At 52.2% G+C, this 7,168-nt stretch overlaps 1 long non-coding RNA gene across 1 annotated transcript; it reads right to left on the bottom strand.

The window, feature by feature from the left end:
- Positions 1-434: 434 nt before the first annotated feature.
- On the bottom strand, positions 435-4,034 carry LOC135330086 (uncharacterized). The gene is made up of 2 exons (XR_010391844.1): positions 2,782-4,034; positions 435-2,347 (listed from the first exon to the last, which is right to left on the bottom strand). It is a non-coding gene; the product is annotated as an uncharacterized LOC135330086 (long non-coding RNA).
- Positions 4,035-7,168: the final 3,134 nt, after the last annotated feature.

Below are 7,168 nucleotides of genomic sequence, written 5' to 3'. Positions count from 1 at the left end.
CCTAAAATGGCCAGAAGCATTAAACTTAGCTCTATGGCATGTTTGAAATGTCCCATGGCAACCCATAGGACTAACACCAGCAGAAATTCTCTTCGGGAGACATTTAGCTGTACTAGGGACTTATTATTCCAGCTAAGACCAGCCTGTTAGACAGAGATGAACGACTAACCCAGTATGTTCTAAGTATGCAAAAAGGTTTGAAAATCTTAAAAAAAAAAATGTATATATATATATATGCTCAATGATATCAATCCACACCACCTGACATACAAGTGCTTGGTATACAGCCTGGGGATGAAGTTTTAGTTAAAGTATTTTCACAAAAATCCAAGTTAAAACCTAAATGGAACAGGCCATATACTGTCATACTATGTTCTTCTTTTGCTGCTAAAGTTGAACTGTACTTGTATATGTTAAAAAAGGATGTGTATGTGTAAGAACACTTTGTAATCTTATATTCATAGATAACATTGCTGTAGATACAAGTCATCACTCAAATATTTGTATTTGTAACTTTACCCAAGATTATGGGATGCGACTTTAATTATTCAGCTCCTATTAGATCTTATCAATTGTTACAATCTACTCATACATTAATTCAAAATTTACTACCTACCCCCATTGGGATGAATCTCACCCTGGTAAAGAAACTACTATAACATGATGATTTGCGTTGACTGCTAGAACGCATCCGAAACAGTGGACAGAAAACTCTAATCACCATTCGTCATGATGCGGAAGAGATACACCACGTCTCGGAAAGGATAAAAAGGGACGGAGAACATCATGGCTGGGAAACTCTTCTAGGGTGGTCACCAACTACAACAGCGTTTATAATCATGTGTTGCACCCAGTAGTAGTTGTGCTAACTTTAACTGTGTTATGCCTATTGCTTACGATCATATCATGCATAAGATTATGGAACGTGATAGTACGCCTTGCAAGGCTTTGAGAACTCTGTTTAAAGTATTAGCAGGGATGCTTCATAAAAACAAAGGGGGGAACTGTTAAAGAATAGCAAACTGAAACTGTCTAGAGGTAGCTGCTTAGCACAACTTCTATAACATTTGCTTAGCATGAGTAGCTAAATTTGCTGAAGCCTTAGGCCGCACTTAGATAAAATAATGAACTTTTACTTAGTCCAGTAAGAAAAGGGCCTCAGAGCTGGTTCAAGCTAGGAAGATAAGGAAGTTACAAGCAGTCTGCATTCCTGCCTCTCACACCCCGAAAGGGAGGGTGTCTGCAGGAATGTATCTCACACCCCGAAAGGGAGGGTGTCAAGGCTTTGAAAGAAGACCAGCGCAGGGCATTAGGACCTTGAGGGACAAAGCCTCAGCTCACTGCTGGGGCAGTGTTAATTGTTATGATTTAGAATCACGTCCTCCTCAGGACCTTAAGACACAACAGTAAGACCCAACAAAAACAGAGGTACAACCGTCATCAGAGACCGCAAAAAACAAAAATAAGGAGAAAAACAGCTTACCTCAGAATGACGATGAGACCCAATGAGGAGCAGGAGACCCCAGGCCAAAAAATTACTATTGGTCTAACTATCGCGTGAGGGGTGGGAAATGTAAGTTGAAAAAACTGTAATTGCCCAGGATTTGTTTATGTTAGGGTCCCTCTTAGGAGGCACCCAGCTCGAGCTGTAATTATGGCACGCGCGTGATTAAAATTTAATTTGTTTTGATTTGGCTCTGAACTTTACTTGCGGGAACCTAGGGTCGAGCCCTGTTATGGTGGCCAACAAGCCTAATTTCCATAACAGTGGTGACAGTAACCAGGGCCAGCTGACACTTTGGCAGTTGCCAGCAAGCCCATAGCGACGAGGCAGGTCACGGACAAGCCAGGAAATCAGGTGGGCAAGGCAAGGGCAGAATCAGCAAGGTCGGGCACAGGCCCCCTGTGGCGTAGCTCAGGCAAGGTCCGTGGGGAAGGGTCAGAGATTAAATGAGGCTCCGGAGCCTGTGGGCGCAGGATGTGTTGGTGGAGACACCCCGGAGGCATCCCGCAGCTCTTTCTCATTTGGGTGCTTTGAGAATAAAGCCCTTCCACCAGGAAGCTAGAGGAGTGAACTAAGTATGGGGCAGGGGGCAGTGATGGTGAGGCAGGAAAGGCTCAGGATAAAGAGAAGAAAGTCTTCTGAACCCTATCAGTGGGTACCCCTAAACCATGTCAGAGCATGACAGCTGCTATCTTCTGAGATGTAGGGGGATGCTGATGTCATACCTGCAAAAATCTTCTGCTCTCTTTGTCTCATTGTCTTCTTCAGAGGCTCCTGAAGAGAGGGATGTTCTTGTCTCAGGACAGAGACACAGCTGTCTAGAAGAATCCTCTGTACTGCCTTCTGCAAGAAGAAACAACCAGCCACCAATGAGTAACTTCTAAGCCTGCAGTTCTACCTTGGCAAGAGGGTATAGAAAGCTAAGCGAGACATCATCCCTCAGCTAGAAAGTCTTCCTGTTGTGAGTATGACTGATGCTCATCACTTGCTTAGAGACATTACCCTTTGGAAACCTCCTCTGTCTGCTGTTTAATCTTGTCGTGAACTCTGGTCAGCACACAGGCTCCAGCCCTCCCCACTGTTTCCCCTCAGGTGCTGTGACGGGGGCCAGCAAAGCAGCCATGGCTCTGTTAGGCTAGAGCTCTTCTCTTGGAGCCTCCTGTAAAAGACTTCTGAACTAGAGGAAAGGGGAGGTTTGAGAAGGAAGGAGAGCACTGCCTGCAGTCCTGGGAGGGAAGACAGAGGCTTCGGGCACTGCAGTCCAGACGTGTATATACCTTGGTTTTCAGTGTCTTGGTCCTCCTGCGATGGCTCACTCAAGCTGTCTTCAGGACTCTGAAGTTCCTGACGAGCAGGCTCTTGGGAGCTCAGCAGCTTGCTGCTGGACAGAGTTTCTTCTTCCTGAAGAGTTAAGAAATGCATTAAAGAATAAGCTTCATGACACAACAAAAACAGGCAGGAATTGTGATTCAGCCCCCAAATTTCTTCACCCTCAGGATTAGGACATGGTGCACACTGGAACAGCTGGCTCCAAGACAAGCTGAATTCCTGGGGAGTGGTCTCAGCCGGAGGTGGAAATAAGTGCCCCGCAGGTCAGGAAGCCAGACCCCTCCTAATTGTTCAAGACAGAGACTCCCAGGCTGAGAAGATCCCTTCCTAGTTGCCAGGGGATTTCTCAGGAGACACTCTGACAACCCACTATGCGTCACGAGCCGAGAGAGGCTGTGTGTGCGGCAGCGCCCTCCCAGCAGTCCTGAGCGCCAATGCGCTGCCGCAAAGGAGAGCCACCACATCCACCCAGCTCCTACTCACAGGTCTCCCCTCAACAGCTGTCTGAGTAGCATCTTTTTCCTGAGATGAGGTGCTTTGGCATGTGGAACTATCCATGACCTTCGAGCTCTCCCGGGAGACCCCTGAAGTACACAGAGGTCTTCTGGTCTTCTTCCCATCAACTGAAGACTGATTGGTCTGTTCAGTTCCTACAGGGAAAAGTAAGTAAAATTCCCATTTGTGAATGTTCTCCATGGCAAAGAGTGTTGGCCACCGGGCTAAGTAAGAGTTTCCTGCTCTGAGAGCACAAATGGAAGAGCCCATGAACAACGTTCACAAGAGGGTCTGCCTGAATGAACGCCTCACAAAAGACAGAGCTGCTGCGAGTTATGCGGATTTTTATCATCAGCAAGCACGAAGGACGTGTTTCACAGCTGACAGCAGACACACTGAGTGCTATTGACATGACTGTGTAAATCTGCATGTACTGGGTAACCTGTGTTACTACCATGCATTCCTTTCTAAAGCAGTGTCTTCGCTTGAGCTGTTCCGGGTGCCTGGGTGTCTCTTCTTTCCCAGCTGCTGCTGTTCTGGCTCAGCCTGCTGGGGGAGGCATTTGATCTCTTCAAGAGCCTCAAGCTTCTCCATCCTCTGCACAATCATGGCAAGAAACCTTCAGACAAATAGAGAGGGCTGAAACAGAGCGCCTGCAGCTCTCTTGCCCAGACCACTCCCTGCTCAGCCACTGCCCTCGTCCCGCTCTGGGCTTCCTGGCTCCAGCGCCCCAAACAGCTTCCAGCTGCCTTTGCCAGGCTCCAAACACTGATTGCACCACTCCAGGCACAACCAGCATCTGCTCACGCAGCAATTTGGCGGTCTTCCGTGGAACGCAAGGCTCTAGCCGGCACCTCGCTGAAGGGCCACGGTCCCGCTCCTAGCGCAAGCGTTCCTTGTCCTGTCTCTTACCTGGCCCTCACGTCCCGCTCTGCAGCTCTCCAACTCTCTCGTTGCTCCCACAGCAGCCGCTCTCGCAGGCGAGAAATGTCCATCCCCTGTGGCAGTTCGGGGGCACTCTTCAATTTTGCCAGCTGTTCTCGAAGCCTTTTCTGAAAGTTGACACCGGCTCTCAGCTCCCCTCTGCCACAACACGCTCTCATGCACCTGCGTGTGGAGGCTTCACCCTGGCCCAGAGCAGCACTGTGCTTCAGCCACGCACCCGGGGCGGGAGAGAAGGGTTTGCCTCAGCACTCGCGGCGGGCCCTCGGGCCTGCCTGTGCCCAGCCCCGCGCCCTGCACTAGCTCAGCACGGAGCTGCGCAGTCGTTTCCATGCCACAAGGCCTGGCACGCCAGCGCAGCCTTCCCCGCTTCTTCAGGTCAGGCCTTGCTGAGAGAAAAGAAGTGAGGCCCCGACCCTCTGCACCGGGAAGCGTGCCTGTGAGCCCTGAGCTGTACGTACTTGTTCTCGACGGTACGTTTTGTCCGCCTCTGTCCTGAGCGTGGCCAGATACTGCCTGTAGTCGTTGAACTCCCGCAGAGTGCACACGACCTGCGGTGGGACGAGGGCAGAAATCACCCAAGGCTTGTCACGCTCGCTACGCAGCCTGCCTTGCCAGCAAGAGCGCTAACGCAGCGGGAGCTGCTCCCCTGCACCCCCTGCCCTGCGCAGCGGCTGGGGGCTCTGCTCCCACCCCCGCAGCGGGCAGCAGCGCTCCTCACTCTGCCGCCAGGCCACGCACCCGCTGCTCCGTCGGCGCCCAGGCAGCGCGGCACGGCCCTGGGAGAGCAGGCGTGGGACTTCCCCGAGCGGGCTTTGGGCTCCTGCTGCCCCCAGGCAAAGCAGCGCAGCAGCCCCGCGCCCTCCGCCCACAAGAGGCGGCTGCAGCAAGCGCTCTGGCAACCCTGCCTCCTGGAAACTCTTCTTCTCACCCCCATAGCCAACCTACTTTGCCATCCCTGGTGACGTAACCTCCTCTCTTCAGTCTCCGCAGGTTGTCTTTGCGGTTGTAGTAGGCCTGCAAATGCGGGTCATGCAGACCGTTGTACTCGTTGCTTAGTGAGTGGCAGTGTGGATCGCCCAGATTGAAATAACCAGATGGCTGGTGAAGCTGTAAAACGTACCGTCCACAGCATGAGCAGGGTAGGAGGGATCAGGAAAGAGACAAAGACACTTCAGAGCTTCCTCAGCCCATAGGGTAGCTTCTTCAGCCTCTGAGGTTTAGAGTAATTCCTGGCTCAGCACTTAGCACAGCTCTGAATTTTACCCAAAGGACAGATTTCGCTACTTGAGAAAAAGCCTGGGGCCTACAGCTTCAGTCTTGGGGTCATCTACTGTTACTGTATGCAAGTGAGGAGCTATTTATGGGGCCATTTGAGAAGATGTCCCATTTCTCCACTAACATTTACTTTTCCTTTTCTGCATCCAGTGTTGCAGTTCTAAGGAGCTCGCCAGAAAGTTTGCATCTACCTATGGTTTCTTTCCTTTGGAAATTCACTGTGATTGCAAAACGAGGTTGTTGTCAGGAGAGCCACAAAACTGTGCTTGTGCAAATAGAAAGTGAGTTTGAATAGCTGATACCAAAAGTCTTTCCCATCATTGTGAAGTCCTAACAAATACCACAGCCACACTGCAGGGCAGAGGAGGGTGGGGAGAAGGCAAGAGAACCACCCCCCACACCCCCCACCCAAGCAGAAGAGGCATGCAAGTCAAGCAGGAAGAAGTGCAGGAAATCTCCACACCAAAAACTTTTGTCCTGGTGTTTCACAGTTAGCAAATCTCTGCTCCACTGTAAGCAGTCTCCTCAGGGTTAGGCAGTCCTAAGGAGCGCCTTGGCTAACTTTGCCTCCGAGTAGTATCTGTATTGGCAACAGTGTATTGAGGCCTGGAAGGAAAAAGGGACTTCCTCTATTTCCCTAGCAGAGAGGCCATGGCATTGGCATATCCCCAAAGAACTGAAGCAGGAGAAATTTTGACTCTCCTTGATGATGATGGTGAGCCCTCCCATTTCTTCTCCAGGCTGCTCAGTGTATCTGGGCAAGCAGAGGCTGAAAAAGCAGGGACTTTTCCTACTCCTTTCTACTGCTTTTACCTTTTGCCCCAGCTTGCTCCGGTAGAACACAGGGTTGGAGCCAGGCAGCAAAGGGAGTTTGACCCCGAGCGGCATATCCAGCAGCTCAGGACATCCTGCTCCGAGTTGCTGTCTTCTGCGCCCGGGCTGGAAAGACAGAGACGCTCATGGGCATTCGGGCCACCATCTCTAGAGCCTTCTTGCAGAGCGCTTACCGGAAATGCTCTTTAAAGAGCCCAGACAAGGAGAGTGCAGAGAGTGGCCTATTCCACAGCAGCTCTTTGCTTCATCGCCTCCTTCCCCACAGCTCCAACGCCTGTAAACCAACCCCCTGGGGTCCTTGCACAGCACCCCTCCCACCTGCTGAGCTCGAATCCAGCACGGGCAGAGAGACAGGAGCCCCTGGGAGCCTGCACTGGCATCCCTCTAGGCCTACCACTCTCACTTCCCTCCACACTGCCCCAGGCCCCAGAGCAGCCCGCGCAGTCGCCGGCTCCCAAGCTGAGCCCTCTCCATCCGTCCAGCACGCACCTCGCCCCTCTTCTCCTCTGCACTCAGCAGTCCGTCTGCGTCTCGCAGCCCTGCAGCCAGGTAACGCTCCATGGCTCCTCTCGAGAGCCCTCCTGCAGCTGCGACCCTCCACCGGCACCTCTCGCTCCAGCGGCACCCAGCTCCGGTCGCCCCAGCCGGTCTCCCGGCGAGCGGCACGCCCAGAACAATCGCGCATTGTTGCATTGCCGCTTTCCCGCGCCACCGCCCCGCTGCTGCCGGGCCAGCCCGGGGCCGGCCTGCAGCCCTGGCCTGCCCTCGGCTTGCAGGAGAGTTCAA

Source organism: Dromaius novaehollandiae, chromosome 16 (genome assembly GCF_036370855.1).
Source record: "Dromaius novaehollandiae isolate bDroNov1 chromosome 16, bDroNov1.hap1, whole genome shotgun sequence".
Classification (NCBI taxonomy): domain Eukaryota; kingdom Metazoa; phylum Chordata; class Aves; order Casuariiformes; family Dromaiidae; genus Dromaius; species Dromaius novaehollandiae.
This window is presented reverse-complemented; position numbering and strand designations above follow the sequence as displayed.